The sequence below is a fragment of the Carassius carassius genome, chromosome 22, assembly GCF_963082965.1.
Source record: "Carassius carassius chromosome 22, fCarCar2.1, whole genome shotgun sequence".
Lineage (NCBI taxonomy): Eukaryota > Metazoa > Chordata > Actinopteri > Cypriniformes > Cyprinidae > Carassius > Carassius carassius.
Genome location: NC_081776.1, coordinates 23,281,791 through 23,300,325, shown reverse-complemented (window position 1 = coordinate 23,300,325; position 18,535 = coordinate 23,281,791). Strand labels below are relative to the sequence as shown.

Genomic DNA, 18,535 nt, shown 5'->3' with positions numbered 1-18,535 from the left:
CTACTTTGAAGAACCTAGAATATGACATATTTTCAGTTGTTTCACACTTTTTTGTTATGTATATAATTCCATATATAATTCCACATGTGTTAATTCATAGTTTTGATGCCTTCAGTGTGAATAGTCATGAAAATAAAGAAAACTCTTTGAATGAGAAGGTGTGTCCAAACTTTTGGTCTGTACTGTACATACATACATACATACATACATACATACATACATACATATATATATATATATATATATATATATATATTTGTGTGATGTATTAATGATGAAGCACTAATTTAAGTAATAAATAAGGTAATTTATAATTCTAATATGGTTGTTATTTATGAAAAGTTATTTGTATAAATCATAAAACACTATGACAAGGTCATGTTTAATTTATTACATTATATTTATTTATTACATATATTATCATCTCTAAATGTCTAAATTCTAAATCTAAATACATATCTGATATGACTTGATATAATTAGCATTTAACCTTATAATTCATATTCTTAGGATTAGGATTAAAGGTTGAATGGAAAACAATTATTGCAATACCATCATTTAGGTGGCGATATGCACTAAGCATGTAAATAACCACTGGAGAAAAGAAGAAGAAAGAAACAGCATTTTATTTTCTTAGTGTCCATTTCCATAGTGACTTAGCGATTTCTCACTCTGTTGAGAATGTCTTGAGTCTTATGCTCTGAGTTGAATGAACTTAATCCCAGACGTGTTTTTGGAACCACATACCTGGAGTAAGCAAGGTTTGGGGTTAATCAACTGAAAGTTCAGGGTTTAGCTGACAGTAAGTTAACTGTGCTTTCTGGAATTTCTGGACCGTGTTGCATTCACATTCCATTCAAACTGCTCCAGAGATCATTTGAAAGCAGACAGAGACCCGTCTTTTTAGCCATCTCAGTCGGCTTTTTTTGGTGTGCACCAAGGTTCAAATGGCAGCGTTTACATTTACCTAAATGAACTGCACTAACAGAGTAATTGCAATTGAGTTTGTTTTAATAGAACCAAACAAGACATTTTGCTAGCATGGGTCACATTTAAGGGTGTGTTCAAAACTGAGTCGGAATGAGCATTTCTTCTAAAATGAGTTCTCTTTATTATCACATTCTACATTAAAATACATTAGAAATTATATATAACTTGTTGCAATTGGACAAAAAATGACGTTTGAGGTAAATAGAGTCAGCAAAGTACATTTTGAGAAAAATATTGAGTTATCTGAAGATTCCAAAGCAAAATCAAAGAGCAACCTTGCATATTTTCCTCCAATTCTTTTCTTAATAATAACTACTATATTATAAATCACAATTGAGCTGTTTTTATTTGATCTTTGTTTTTAAAAATTAAGATACAAATAAACTTTAGTTTAATCAAGAGTAGCGAATTATTTAGTCTTTTCTTTTGTTTGATTAATATTAAAACTGATCAATATTGTGACTTATTATATCTAACAATATTGTGATGTCACATATCAGATTTTCCCCCAACCACTAAACATTCATGTAAGACATAACCAATTATGTTTGTTTGAATCTCGCCAAGATAAATTTCGCAAAAATAATGTACTTTATAGGGAGATCACGCGCTGTTGAAGAGACAGGTCTTATCGTTTTGTTTTCATCAGCATGGGTTTGAAAATAATAATTTACTGGTTCAGACTCATGTCATAAAGAATTCGATATGAATATTTATAAAGCTGGAATGCTGCGATTTGCAACAATATATCCTATTTGTGTTGAGAACTTGTGGTGAGAAGCAGCAGCAATGTTCAGAAGTGAGCAGAGAAAAATGTACTTCTTCTTAGAAAACGTACAAATAAAGATCATTTTAGAGGTTTAATTACTATTTGAAGCATTGGGATCACTAGAAGTGGGCTTAAGGAACTAATTTTTGTGAAATCCTCAGATTCGACCAAAACTGTTATTTTTCACTTCTTTTGCCTGTAGCTCAATATTTCAACATTTTGCCAGCACAGGTCACAAACTCTGTCAGTAAGAAATGTTAACATGTTTATCTAGTGAAAAAGATAGATACTGTACATGTATATTTCAAAAACTTGAATACAAAAATAAATATTTGAGATTGTGCTCACTGAAGGAACATAAGTTTAAGAAAGAAAAGGCATTTTCGATAAGAAACTATAAGAAATGAGAAGGTTGTTAAAAAAAACAAAAACAATTTTTGGCAATGAAAGTATAATTCCATTGCCACCCATTAAGAAAAACTGACTGGTTTCATGGGTGTGGTCTTTACCATGAAGGAACTGTTTTAAAACTGTTTACTTCAGTACTAAAGAGAAATCACAGAGAAAGCAGGTAAGCTTGAATAGTGATCTGTGTCTATAAATAAGTATGTTATATATTGAATCAGATCTGTGTGTGTGTGTTTGTGTGAACATTGCTTTGATATACTTTTGAGGTAAAAATGGCCTCATATTTACGTTATGAGAACATCTCGACAGTATTAACTTGTGACTGTGTGTGTGTGTGTGTGTGTGTGTGTGTGTGTTTAAGCTATAACTCCAGTGACCATGCAGAGTCCAGTGTGTTTGATTGACAATGATGTGGATGGGAAGCTGTGTGTCAATGAGTCAGCACTGCAGATCCTGCAGAAGATCGAGCAGCCAGTGGTGGTGGTGGCTGTGGTGGGACTCTACCGCACCGGGAAGTCCTACCTGATGAACCGCCTCGCAGGGAAACAAACAGGTTAGACATAAACAGGCAGCAACATTCAAAGAGCAATTGAATGACAGTTGATGTCTTATCTAGACATCAGCCTCAAACTTCCTTTAGTTCGGCAAGACTGTGATTTAATATAAAATCAAACACAAATTGTCATAGTCTAAACAATTAACTACTCTGCACTAAAATTTACAAAGAATGTTAATGGAATGATGCATGTTATCAGTGTTCCATGTTTCTTTGCTCTTTCTTTAGGATTTGAATTGGGCAGCACTATTGAGTCTAAGACAAAGGGCATCTGGATGTGGTGTTTGCCCCACCCCACTAAAGCAGGGACCACTCTAGTGATGCTGGACACTGAGGGACTCCGAGATGTGGACAAAGTGATGATAATCCACCCCATACTGGTGTAATGTGAAGAATAATTTCAAATCAAAATCATTGCATTCAGAAGGAATAGGAGTCATATGTGCCTGTTAACTGACAAACGAAACTAACTATAACTTAGATAAAAAATATTTAGCCGAATACACAATTAGTTTATTGAAAAGTTTTGGAGCAGTTCATTGCAACAGAGCATTTAATATTTAAATTTCCAGTACATTTTTGCTCCAATCACTAAAACTGTATTCTAACTTTACTTTTGTCCCATCAAATAAAACAGCTCAGGTACTATTTGTAACCTCTGTTCCCAGATGGAGGGAACATGACAAAGTGTTGTATTACTGATACAAGGGGTTACAATTAGGAGCCTTAAGCACCCCTGATGTTTCACTGGTGAGTGGAAATTACATGCCAGCCATTTCACTTTGACATACGGCTAGGCCAACACCATCTCACTGCCAATTCACAAGTATTTTGTGGGGAAGTCATGGCCTAATGGTTAGAGAGTTTGACTCCTAACCATAGGGTTGTGGGTTTGAGTCTCAGGCCGGCAATACCATGACTGAGGTGCCCTTGAGCAAGGCACCGAACCCATAACTGCTCCCCGGGTGCTACAACATAAATGATACTCACTGCTCCGGGTGTGTGTTCACAGTGTGTGTGTTCACAGTGTGTGGGTGTGCACTTTGGATGGGTTAAATGCAGAGCATGAATTCTGAGTATGGGTCACCATACTTGGCTGTACGTCACATCACTTTCATTTTACGAGGTGGCTAATTAGTCCAAATTCATACATGACCTCACTCATACAATTTTGTACGATATCCAATGAATCTACCACCTTGTGAAATTTATACGATTTTTCACGAATCACATGAATTCATAAGGGTGAGGTCATTATTCAAAAATAAGTTAGTTGTTAAATTTAGGTATTGGGTAGGATTAGGGATGTACAATATGGTCATGCAGAATGTGCTTTATAAGTACTAATAAACCACCAATACATTAATGAAGCAGTAAATGACATTTCCCGCTTTCCATGACCTAATCTGAAATGGGAAGATTTATGGTTAATAAAGTTGTTAACAAATCACTTAACTGTACATGAGCAAATTGTTTAATTATGTAGATAATGAGTGAAGAACTATTGTGTTAACTATGGTTTATAAAAAAAAAAAAAAAAGCACTAAATACAAACGTAAAGGAAAGTCCTCCAAGATAAAGTCTCTAAAACCCTTTAAAGAGGTCAAGCTTCAGTGACTGGAGGCTTCTAGGTAGTTCGCAGCAGCGGTCCTCCCTCAACAGTTGAATGGACTCGTCCAGAGGGTCACGGCAGTCATCAGACCCACAGGAGAACTTTCAATACTCTAGGCAGCAAACCTTGACGGAGATTCCGGCATAACAAAAGGCAGTCTTCACAGCAGCACTGAGCCCAGAACCCCAAAATGGAGAAGCCAGAGGCTAGAAAAGAGCACCAACACAGATAGCAGAGGTCACACACTGCAATACGATAAAATAGTTACAGCCCTTCAGGCAACATTAGCAAGCATCGAGTGATGTTTGAGGACAGCACCAGACACTGGAACCACAGGATGGATATTGCGGAGGCTAGAAGCAAACAACCACAATGAACACCAACACATAGATAATAAACCTAAGAACCTGGCCTTCATTTGCAGAACAGGAGAGTCCTTTGAACACAATAACAGCAGATCCACCACCACCAGGCATCTTCTCTTTTTCTCACGTAAAGAACCAGTTTTTATCTCCTTCAACCAAGGCATGGTCACCTGTTAAACAATTAGTTGCTAATTTCAAATCATCAGCAGCAAGGCAGAGGCAATAATAAAGTAACTCAACGACAGGAAGTATCGCCCAAATATGGGCACAAAGGTGGTGCATGGTGACAAGTTCTAATAAACCGATTAAGTCACATTGGCAGGGGAGGAAGCGCAGTCCAAATATGGGCATAGTATTAAAAAAGGAAGCAGGTTGCCAGGTTTGTCCATGAGTGGGTGTCTAAAAAAAGTAGGGCAGATTAAATAATAGCAACAACAAAACCCACTACAAATTTGATGCACACACACACACACACACGGTGAATAACCACTACTATTCAGAGTGCATTTATTCATGCACACAGTAAATACCACCACACATTAAGGCCCTAATGCAGTGGTCTCAAACTCAATTCCTGGAGGGCCACAGCTCTGCAGAGTTTAGCTCCAACCAGCTCCAAATCACACCTGCTTGGAAGTTTCTATTAATCCTGAAGACCTTGATTAGCTGGATCAGGTGTGTTTGATTAGGGTTGGAGCAAAACTGTGCAGAGCTGTGGCCCTCCAGGAATTGAGTTTGAGACCAATGCCCTAATGTCTCTGCTTATTAAAAAAGATTTTAATTCAATTAAAAGATTTAATTGAAGTCCACTGGTGACAATTGTACATACTTTAGTGTATACATCTGAAAAAAGTGTAACCCATTACATGGAGCTTCATCTTTAAAATCTCAGTGCATTCACTGGTTTTTGGTATTGGTTCTCAGTTCAGTGTACTGTTGACATTAGAAATGATGTTGTAGGATAATTGCAAAGAAGAGTTAGCATTAGCATACCTCACTAAGTTTTTGAATTATATTACTGATTTTGAGCTGTAGTGTTGGACTTATTAAAAAAAAGTAGCTCACAGATTGTGTGGTTTGTGGATCAGTGCTGACTCAGGACATAAATCAGGTCCAGTCAGATTTGGTGAATTGGTTCAAATGAATTTTTCATTCACAAACTGGACTTCACTACAGTCATGTGTTAGGTTTTACATATTATGCCATCAGGGTGTGCATGGTTCCAGAATATGCTTATGTAGCGTGGCCACAGAGGAGTAAATGGCACAATGAATAATAAACAAGAATTAATTTAATGCTGACTACGCCACCCCTTTCAAGTAAGGGGAACTAAACACGGACACACAGGTTCGTTACCATGGAGGGCAGAGACATGGGCATCATAATACAAAATGTTTATTAAATTCACAATAATCAGATAAGACACTTTAAAACGACCAGAATAAGATATAACTATGGGTTAAACAACTACAACTCAGTACACCACATACATAACTAAAATGACTAAGGCTTAACTGTAGCAGGGTAGGCCAGCCGTAGAGTGATTATTCTTGACCCACGCACACACAGTGAGATAAGTGATCACACACACGGCAATCCACACTTTGTGCTCCAAACACCACCACCAGGGTACTAGAACTAGCCTCCCTGCTCAGAAGCCTAAAACACAAGAGAAAACAATTAATCAAAATGCAAGCAAAGTTATACCAAAGCCTGATTGGAGACATATGGCATTCTTAAATTACAAATGAACAAGATTCAGCTGAAAATCAATTGTCACTTAAAAAGATACACAAACAGAGGGTTTATAAAAGTAAAATTACAAAATAAGCCAAATCAAATGAAGCAAGAAACAAATCAATAAAGAAACCAATACAATAAACAAAACAAACAGTATAAAGGGAACAAACAAACTCCAAAACCAAAGAAACCATACAAACACGCTTATACAAAGCTGGTAATTCTAGGATGGGAGGGCAGGCCGAAGCACCCAGCCCAACACATACAATGTGGAGTTAGTTGGAGCAGCTACAGCCAAGAATGGGAAGGACAAATAAACAAACACACAGCAAAACAGCAACGTCGTCGTAATCCTGTTTTATGAAGGAAGTGATTGCCCCAACAGGACGGAATGCTCCCAAAGATAGTCCTGCTAAAAACAGTGATTCATTAACTTGTCAAATTCACTCATTAAGAAAGAGTGAAACTATACATACCAGATTTTGGTCATTAGGAGACACAAGTTAAACAGTTGCTCACAGCACAATTCTCAACAGTTTATTTGAAGATGAATGAACTCAAACCCAGCCGGGAATAATGGCAGCCTTACACACCACCGCAAAGCAGATGGAATTCCAGCTACAATAAATGAATTTAGTTAATTGATATGCCATAGCTCTTACAATATTAGCCAAACGGCTAACAACATACCTTTAAGCAGAACCCACACACACCAAGGGCAGAGCTAGCAAATGACGCATCCCAGGTAGCCTAATTGCAGCCTTTATATCAGCAGTACCATGTTCTGATAGGCTGTCGTTCTAATTACAGACGAGGGAACTTATCCAGTCTGCCACACTTAGAAGTAGAAAGTTAGTCCTTGTCACTATGTTGTCAGTGGTTTATGTAATGTCATTCTTTGTCAAATGATTGTATACTTTCTGTTTCAGGGGGACTCAAAGCATGATACCAAGATCTTCTGTCTGGCTGTCCTTCTCAGTAGCACTTTAGTGCTTAACAGCCAAGGTACAATTGACAACAAGGCTATTGAGGAACTGCAGTATCCTTCCATTCCTAGATCATAAAACTGTTGATATTTCATGGTTTGATAAATTGTTTATATGCATTCAAAGCAGTAAGACCAGATTGTAAAGACTAATAAATATTCTGGCAAGTATGGCACACTCTGATACAGCAGATTATCAGTCTTTAAAATTATAGTTCCCCAATTATGCTTTTTCAGAAATGGCATTCAGTGTAGTATGTCTATGTTAAAGGTGTACATAGTTTCAAAGAACAAAAAAAAATACTAAAAAAATTAAAAAAAAAATTTAGAGGAAAGGAAAGGACATCAAAGTCCATGACAAATTTAGTTCCAAAAAAATGTATCAAGAACCATTTCTACTTGAAATTCAATTCCAGTTTTACTTCCTGCACAAACCTGTATTGGTCTTCATTAACAAGTCTGAATTAATTTATAATATATACGTGATATATAAATTATATAAATATAAAAATTATATATATTTTAGTCACATGAACCGCTCGAAGACCAGGAGGGCAAAACATCCATAGAACTGCAGCACAAGCCTATCAATTTTCCATTTGTTTCACAGTTGCAAATAACTAGATTCTCTCAAAAGAAAAAAACAAAGGTATGTGAACAAAATCCATATTAAGTAACCACGGCAATATTTTAATTTAACAAATTTAAATTTTTTATTTAACAAATTTTGGTTGGCGGCTGTACTGCGTTTGAGCTCCGTCACTATATTCTTTTCATTGACTATTTTTAACTCAAAAAACAATTGTATACATCATCGTTTCCGTTTATATAACGTGTGAATATATCCTCTATTGTATTCTACAACAAAAACTATCAGAGCGCCTCGCTATCACTAGTTTTATTTTGATCTCCCGGGTCCGCTATTAGCTTTTAGCCCGTTAGCATCAGCGGCGTGGTTGCAGCTAACTGCGCTAACATTGCTAATACTCTATTCACACACATTACCACTGCTGTACTCACTGTTACTTGCTTTAATGGCGGATGAATGTCTCCACTCTGTGCAGCTCGAGCTCGAGGCCGTGGGAAAGCAGATTCGCGACCTGGAGGTGAGGCAGGCCCAGCTGAGAGAGCGGAGAACCGCGCTGGAATCATCCCGGGCTGACGCTCACAAGTCCGGGGTAAGTATACAGCGATCTGTTAACAGTCCCACCACGTCTACTCCGTGTGTTTCTCTGCACAGGCCCGGTGACAGGCCCGGTGAACCAAGGATGCGATCTTCCCAGATGACGCCAGATGACGCCGGGACACCACGGACCCTGGGTGCATCCACAGCGGAGGACGCGAGCCGGGTCCCGGGCGACGACTTCTCCCCCTCCTGCCTTCGACATCTCCATCCGGAACCGCTTCGCTCCCCTCCGCGAGACAGGACGCGACGCTGTGATCATCGGAGACTCCATCGTCCGACACGTAAGTGCTACGTTAGCCGAAGGTAAAGTGCACACTCATTGTTTGCCTGGTGCTCGTGTTCTCGATGTTTCTGCGCAGATACCCGCGATCCTGAAGGTCGACGAGAGCCCCAGAGCGGTCGTGCTTCACGCCGGGGTTAACGACACCACGCTGCGGCAGACGGAGACGTTGAAGAGGGACTTCAGCAGCCTGATCGAGACGGTTCGCAGCACGACGCCCGCGGCGACGATCGTCGTGTCAGGACCACTGCCCACGTATCGACGAGGACACGAAAGGTTTAGTAGACTTTTTGCTTTAAATGAATGGTTGTTGTCATGGTGTAAAGAACAGAAACTGCTATTTGTTAATAACTGGAATCTTTTCTGGGAGCGTCCTAGGCTGTTTCGCGCTGATGGATTACACCCCAGCAGAATCGGAGCGGAGCTACTCTCTGACAACATCTCCAGGACACTTCGCTCCATGTGACTAGTAAGACAATTCTCTAATAACTATTATGATGAGTTTTGTTCCACCCGCTTAAATGATAAAAGTACTTGTGCTGTAAAAACTATTAAGACTGTGTCTGTTCCCCGAATAGTGAGGTCAAAATATAATGTAGGATCTAGAAAAAATCTTATCGTAATTAAACCAGAAAAATGTAAAGTAAATGAACAAAAACAATTTTTAAAGTTTGGGCTCATAAATATTAGATCACTCACACCCAAAGCAGTTATTGTAAATGAAATGATCACAGAAAATAGTTTTGATGTACTCTGCTTGACTGAAACCTGGCTAAAACCAAATGATTATTTTGGTCTAAATGAGTCTACTCCACCAAACTACTGTTATAAGCATGAGCCCCGTCAGACTGGTCGTGGAGAAGGTGTTGCAACAATATATAGTGATATTCTCAATGTTACCCAGAAAACAGGATACAGGTTTAACTCTTTTGAAATACTTCTGCTAAATGTTACACTGTCAGACATGCAAAAGAAATCTAATGTATCTCTTGCTCTGGCTACTGTGTATAGACCACCAGGGCCGTATACAGAATTCCTAAAAGAATTTGCAGATTTCCTCTCAGACCTTCTAGTTACAGTTGATAAGGCGCTAATCATGGGAGATTTTAATATTCACGTTGATAATACCCCAATGTGATGATATTACAGACCATTTCCTTGTATCGTGCATGCTGCGTATAACTGATATTAACTATATGTCTCAGCGTTACCGTCTGGGCAGAACTATTGTTCCAGCCACCAAAGACAGATTTGCAAATAACCTGCCTGATCTATCTCAACTGCTATTTGTACCCAAAAATACACATGAATTAGACGAAATTACTGACAACATGGGCACTATTTTCTCTAATACATTAGAAGCTGTTGCCCCCATCAAATTGAAAAAGGTTAGAGAAAAACGTACTGTGCCATGGTATAACAGTAATACTCACTCTCTCAAGAAAGTAACTCGTAGTCTTGAACGCAAATGGAGAAAAACTAACTTGGAAGTTTTTAAAATTGCATGGAAAAACAGTATGTCCAGCTATAGACAGGCTCTAAAAACTGCTAGGGCAGAGCATATCCACAAACTCATTGAAAATAACCAAAACAATCCAAGGTTTTTATTTAGCACAGTGGCTAAATTAACAAATTACCAGACGCCACCTGATTCAAATATTCCACCAACGTTAAATAGTAATGACTTTATGAATTTCTTCACTGATAAAATAGATAACATTAGAAATACAATAGCGAATGTAGATTCTACAGCGTCTAACACTTCAGTTTCATCCATCGCACCCAAAGATAAACTGCAGTGCTTTACAAATATAGGACAGGAAGAGCTAAATAAACTTATCACTGTATCTAAACCAACAACATGTTTATTAGATCCTGTACCCACTAAATTACTAAAAGAGCTGTTACCTGTAGCCGAAGAACCGCTTCTCAATATCATTAACTCGTCGTTATCTTTAGGTCACGTCCCAAAACCATTCAAGCTGGCGGTTATCAAGCCTCTTATTAAGAAACCAAAACTAGATCCTAGTGTACTGGCAAATTATAGGCCTATTTCAAATCTTCCATTTATGTCTAAAATTTTAGAAAAAGTTGTGTCTGCTCAATTGAGCACCTTCCTGCATAAAAATGATCTGTATGAAGAATTTCAGTCAGGTTTTAGGCCCCACCATAGCACAGAAACTGCACTTGTTAAAATTACAAATGACCTGCTTCTTGCGTCAGATCAAGGCTGCATCTCATTTCTAGTCTTACTTGATCTTAGTGCTGCGTTCGACACCATAGATCATGACATATTCATAGATCGATTACAAAACTATACAGGTATTCAAGGGCAGGCTCTAAGATGGTTTAGATCCTACCTGTCCGATCGCTACCATTTTGTTTACTTAAATGGGGTGTCATCTCATTTATCATCAGTAAAATATGGAGTGCCACAAGGATCCGTCCTAGGTCCCCTTCTATTTTCAATATACATGTTGCCCCTTGGTAATATTATTAGAAAATACGGAATTAGCTTCCACTGTTATGCTGATGATACTCAGCTATATATTTCAACGAGACCAGATGAAACTTCCCAATTATCTAAGCTAACAGAGTGTGTTAAAAATGTAAAAGATTGGATGACAAATAATTTTCTCCAATTAAATTCGGATAAGACAGAGATATTAATTATTGGACCAAAAAACACCACACAGAATCTTGTAGATTACAATCTGCAACTAGACGGATGTACTGTTACTTCCTCTACAGTCAGAAATCTGGGTGTTATATTAGACAGCAATTTGTCTTTTGAAAATCATATTTCCAATGTTACAAAAACCGCATTCTTCCATCTTAGAAACATTGCCAAGCTACGAAACATGTTATCTGTTTCTGATGCAGAAAAGCTAGTTCATGCTTTCATGACCTCTAGACTGGACTATTGTAATGGACTTCTAGGTGGTTGTCCTGCTTCGTCAATAAACAAGCTACAGGTAGTCCAAAATGCAGCAGCTAGAGTCCTTACCAGGTCAAGAAAATATGATCATATTACCCCAATTTTACAGTCTCTGCACTGGCTACCTATTAAGTTCCGTATCTGTTACAAATTATCATTACTTACCTATAAGGCCCTAAATGGTTTAGCTCCTGCGTACCTAACTAGCCTTCTACCACGCTACAACCCATCACGCACCCTAAGGTCACAAAACGCTGGACTTTTGGTAGTTCCTAGGATAGCAAAGTCCACTAAAGGAGGTAGAGCTTTTTCACATTTGGCTCCCAAACTCTGGAATAGCCTTCCTGATAATGTTCGGGGTTCAGACACACTCTCTCTGTTTAAATCTAGATTAAAAACGCATCTCTTTCGCCAAGCATTCGAATAATGTATCTCTTAAATTGTGAGTGTAGTTGCATCTGCATTTTTATTCTTTAGCTTGGGTTAAACTAATTTTACTTTGTTGGATCAGCAGCTATGCTAATGATGTCTCTATTTTGTTTCTATGTTTTGCCACGGGATTTACATCCCGTGGTAACTAGGATTTACACAAGCTCCAGTCTGGATCCAGAACACCTGAGAAGAGATGATGCTGACCCTCAGAGGACCCCAGATGATCCTAACCTTGAATCAACAAACAGAACTAACAATTATTGCTACATGTGTGACTGCATCATATAATTACTATTAATTAATAATATTGATAGTTCATCATCTAGCTGACTACGTCTTGTATTATTATTATTATTTTTATTTTTCTAAAATCCTGTCAAACGTGCACAAACTACTAGCTACTACTAAATATTGTAGAAACATAATTTTCTGTAAAGTTGCTTTGTAACGATTTGTATTGTAAAAAGCGCTATACAAATAAACTTGAATTTAATCCTTAATCAGTGCGACACAATGTTGCAAAAAAACTTAAACTGCCTTAATATATTTAAAACAGTTATATTAAAAGATCAAATTCAGTAGTCACTATATTAATGATGCATAGTTTACATAGGCAGGCAGATGAGGTCGGAATATGAATGCAATCTGCTTAAAGGTGATTTGAGTCAACAGATCCTTGAGTGAATCGCTCTAGACCAGAGGTCTCCAACCCTGCTCCAACACACCTGTCTGTACTTATAGAGTTACCCTGAATTCCTTCAGGAGCCAGTTCCGACGTGTTTGATTGGGGTTGGAGCTAAAATCTGGTGGACAGCAGCTCTCTAGCAGCAGAGATGGAGACCCCGTTTTAGACACTGCAATGCATATTATCAGATTTGTATTTATTTATTTATTTATTTTAATTGGATGCATGCTAGATAAAAATTAGGAAACAATACAGTAGCATGATGGGGGCACTTTAAGTGCAGTGGGCACTAATTATACAAGTTACTCACCCCAAATAGCGAGGCTGCACCAACAGGTAAGGGCCACCTTACACTTGACATATGAAGCTCACCAGGAGTCAAAGAATAAATCATTCTTCTTTAAAACACTTTAAAACACCACAGTGTTTCTATAAATGACCATGCATTAAGAAGTTCTCTGTTTGCTGAATGTTCAAACCTAAACTATCTCCAGATATGTAACAGAGTTGACTGAGTATATCAAGGTCAAATCATCTGATGATGAAGATGACACTGAGTTTGTTAAGTTCTTCCCTAGTTTCATCTGGGTTGTGAGGGACTTCACCCTGGAAGAAAAAAATCAAAGGCAATCATTCTCTATATGAATCAGTGTCTCAAAACAAGCCATTCAGGAATGTGGTCAGTTGTGATGTCACAATGGAATAGCTCCTGCCTTCAACCGGTGATGGATAGCTGCCCTATTTGTTTAGATCCTCCCCCAAGTTTATCAACTCACTAGAACATTTAAGAGCAGCATTCAAGTAAAAAAGTCTGCATGTATCTTTGTGAATGAATGGCCTGTTTTGATTTACTACACATACTGAAGCAAACATAATGCTTGTGTTGTTTCCAATGCCTGCCATATGAGGATAGGAACACATGAACCTTCTCCCCAGAGTTTTACTTCATAAAATGTTACAATTTCATTGGACAAAAACTATTTTCTTATCATATACATACAGAAACCTAAAAATCTTCATGGCAACCCATCAAAAAACTCCTGTTTTATCAATTTGACTTTGGTCAAGTCTTTTCTATAGAAGCAAACTAACTGTGAGTGGCTTTGAACAGTGCTTTGGACAGTGTAGTATGGGAAACTTTCCTACCTATTTTTCATCACTTATGCTCAACCAATTACCACTTAATTAATCACTTCATCTAGTGAATTTAAATACTTAAATTCACCTACTCTGTAGTGTAGATTATATAAGCGCTTCAACCCTGTTCCTGGAGCCCCCAAACCAAGAGCTGATTTAGGTCATCAGCTCATTAGAAGAGATACCAAGATCTTAAATGGATGTATCGGACAAATGAGATATTCATAGTTTGCAGTGCTGGTGGTATTCCAGGATCATGGTTTACCACCTCCTGACAAGTAATTTTGCTCTGAAGCAAAGGAGTAATTACAAACAATGCTGTATTTTGCTAATCTCTTTAACAAAAAGCTGTTTTGTATCTTTTAAAGGCAATTCAAGACCAGTTAAAGAGTTCAACCTTGCAAGAGAATGCATCCGAAATTATTTCCCATCCCGGAAGTGTTTTACATTCCCATTTCCAACCACCTCAGAGAAAGTGTCTCGTTTGGAGAGCTTGGATTCTGCTGACCTTTCCCCTGAGTTCCTTGAGGTCACAGATAGTTTCTGCAAGTTTATCTTTGACAAGAGTGAAATGAAAAAGCTGAAAGATGGATACATAGTCACAGGCAGAGGTGATTCAAGAAAATATATGAGATATAAATAAAGAAAAAATACTTTAATACAGAATATGATAATTTTTACAATATTAATTCAGTGAATGTCCCAACACAGTAGTAGAAATAAGAGCCATGTCTTTTTGCTTCAGTTGTTAGTTGAACCATGTTTAGGTTTGAATACCTAAGCAACTTTTTTTAGGTTGTATCCACTTTGCACAATAATGCCAATATAACCCTAGGGAGACATAATGGTTTCTAAATCAAATATTTGTGATCTAATAGTGCAAAACTGAGAAAAGGGAGACACAATGTAATCTTATAATCTTTTATTGTTAAATGTTAGAAATTCCAGTTAAAAAAAAGAGCTACCAATTCAGTAATGACCATGTTTATGGCACTTTCTGAACAACATGTTATTAATATCCCTGCGTTTGACCCTTCTCTTTCCCTGAAGTACTCGGCCAGCTGGTGAAGACATATGTAGAAACAATTTCCAGTGGTCAAGTACCATTTCTGGAGAATGCTGTGCTGACTGTGTCAGTGATTGAGAATGAGGCTGCAGTGAAGGAGGGCCTTCAGGTGTACCAGAGTGGAATGGAGAAGCTGAAGGACTCCTTCCCTCTGGAACTGAGTGATGTGTGTGCAGAACACCAACGTCTTAGCAGCAGGGCGTCACAAACCTTCATGAAACGTTCCTTTAAGGACAGTGAGGGGACATACATGAAATGTCTAGAGGTGATGCCCAGTAAATAACATATTTTGATTGTGCCTTTAGCACATACTGTTATCTATGAGTAACGTTGCACCTACATGTCTAATAACTCTGAGTGTTAGAAGACTATTAGGTGACTGGTAGGATTAGGGTTAGAATAAGTTGGTGTTCTTGCATAGTTATTTATAGTCAGTAGAATGTCTGCTGGGAGATCATCACAATAAAGAGTTAGCAGATATTAGACAGTCTACTCATACTCTTTTGAAAGTTAGTAGACATGTAGGTGCAATGGTACTTATTTTTAACAGAATGTTTAAAAGGGACCATCAAAAAAAATTGTTACCACAATATCTTTTTTTTCAAGAATATGTATTTTATATCACAAAATATATAATTTTTTGTGACTTGCACATCTACCCACATCGCAGTGTGCAACCACCCTCTAGTTAAAAGATTGGTTTGAAGATGAAGATTGGTGAGTTCTATTTCGATGCCAAGTCATTTCCCCGGACAAGCAAGCCTCACTCATTCAAGGTTATATTGAAGATTTGAGCTGAGGCTTCAGCAGGTAGTTCAGGGTTGTGGCAGGAAGAACAATCATGATCCTGATCTTTGATTCTTTGAAGATTTTTGAATAACTGGCCCATGGATCTTCCCAGCTTTGTAATGGCAGTGAATAGTGTCTGAGATTTTGAAGCTCCAAAAAGCCTGTACATCCATCAAAAAAGTAATCTATATGACTCCAGTGGGTTAATGAATGCCTTATGATGCACGACGGACCCCTCATCTCGGCCAGGTTGAGTTGGAGATGTCATTCCTGGACCACCATGATGGACACTGCCTGGCCCAGGGGCCGACACAGTGATATTAGTTGCCCAGAGGCCACAGCCGGTGTGCAAAACATGCATCAACCCTGGCTTAGAACTACCCTTGCAGAATTTTTTCAGTACTTTTGACTGATGTACCTGCAGGATGGCCATCGTATGAAGGGCAGCCTGTCCAATGGAACTGTAAGCCTTATTAGTGAATGCTGATCTCAGCTTACAAGGCTTGGATGGTAGCCACGGGCGATTCCACTGGTAGTGGTGTTTTGCAAACACTCTCTTCAGCTGAGAAACCTCCACGTAGTCTCTGGCCACTCCACCACTCGAGAGTAGTGAAGATAGAAGAGGTCATAGATCTGTTTTGGGCAGTAAAATGATCCTTCCAGGATATTCTGATCTCCGTATGCACCTCTGGGAATAAATGGACTGGGGCAGAGTGTGCATTGTGTCCCGGCTAAGCAACCAATCATTCAGCCACAAGGGTTCAAAGCAAGCAGTGGATTCATCTCCAGCTCTATTCTCACGGATTCCCGGGCAAGCATCGCTGTTAACTTCAAGTATAACTCCGATTGAGCAACCAACGCAGACGAGGGAAACACAACAGGGTCATCATTATCAGAGGACTTTAGGCCATCCCTGATGCAAATTAAACACTATGTCCACCATGAAATGCATGCAAATGCCACTCGCCAATCTTCATTTGCCATTTTTCTATTACTCAGAGGTGATTGGGCCTCCCAAGTGAGACCTCAAATGTTAGTATCAACATAACATCAACGTGACTGACAAAAAGAGAAAATATATACAGTGTTGGGAAGGATACTTTGGAAATGTAATATGTTACAGATTACAAGTTACTCTATTTTAAATATAATAAGTAGTGTTACTATTCCAATTACGTTATTTATGTAACTGATTATATTTTTAATACTTTTCTTCACTTGAATTAAGATTACAATAATTTAATTTTAAAGCATAGCACTGGAACATTTTAAAGCACTGGAATGCATTTTTATCACTCTCCATGGTGGCAACTTATCAACGGCAATGTGAATTGATGTGATTAGCGATGTGCTTGTATTTTATTATTTAAATTTTTGCATTTAACAGTTTCTGTAACTTATTACACAAAGGGCAACGCTGTTTAGCTTTGTTAACTAGATGTTAGGGCTGTGCAAAAAACCAAATGTGATTTCATGCGCATCTCGTCAGTAAAAATGCTCCTGTGATTTTAAGTACATCTCCAGCACATGCTCCTGGGACCTTTAAATTGGCATTAAAGAGTTTTCTGTGTCTGCTACTTTGTGTTACGTTACAGGAAGAAATGAATAAACTCTTTGATGGATACCTGCACCAAAATGAGGAGGCTTCAAAGAAAAGATGTGAGAATCTCCTGACAACCCTCTCTGCACCAATGACAGAAAACCTCAAGAAAGGTTTTTATGCTATAGCTGGTGGTTATGTTCTCTTCTCCCAGGATCTCAAAGACATTGTAAAAAAAATACAAAACCCAAGCCAACAAGGGAGTCAAAGTGAGTATCAGTATTTGAAAAAACTGCTGCAACACCACACCTGTTTTATTTTTCAGTCTATAAGAGGGCTTTCTTGTTTTCCTATAATATTCATAGTGTTTATAGAATGTGGAATACAGTGTCTTAGGAGTAGAGAAATCAAGTTTAAATAGTTTCCTGGTTTGAATCCTGGTTCCTTCTGGCTAAATACTGATGAGTCCTTATTCAAGACATTATGTGCATCCCAATTTCCATACTTATGCACCATTCTAAGCCATTTTGTTGAAAAAGTGCACTTTAAAGAGTCAGAATTGAGAAAGACTCAAGAAATGGGCATGAAAATATGGTATAAAAGTTTGGAGAGTGGGAAGATGGGAGAAAACAACCAGTAAAGAGGCCCTGAAGTCAATGTTGAAGGTTGTTAATCTGGAACTCAAAGATAAAAGTACATTGAAATGAAGTCCGGCTCGTCAGAACTTAATCTTGTTACAAATGTCCTTTGCCACTCTGGGCCAGAAACTTATGGTCAGACCGCTTTTGTCTCTCTGGGATAGAGACTTAGAATATGCTGCACATGTTGTTGTCCAGCTCGATGAAGACTCTGAACGCAGGGTATTGCGTATCTTTGCTCTTTGTTTAAAAGTTTTTATCTGCGTTTTGTTATGGTCAGATATGTACAAAGAAGAGCAGCAGAAATGCATCAAGTCCTGCCCCATCACCCTGTGATGCGTTTCCTGTGCTCTCCCTTGTACATATCTAATAACTAATAATATTGGCATCTTCACCAACAAATTGCCTTTCTCTGTGAG

General features: G+C 38.2%; 1 pseudogene; it reads left to right on the top strand.

The window, feature by feature from the left end:
• Window positions 1-2,532: 2,532 nt before the first annotated feature.
• On the top strand, window positions 2,533-17,765 carry LOC132099249 (guanylate-binding protein 4-like; annotated as a pseudogene).
• Window positions 17,766-18,535: the final 770 nt, after the last annotated feature.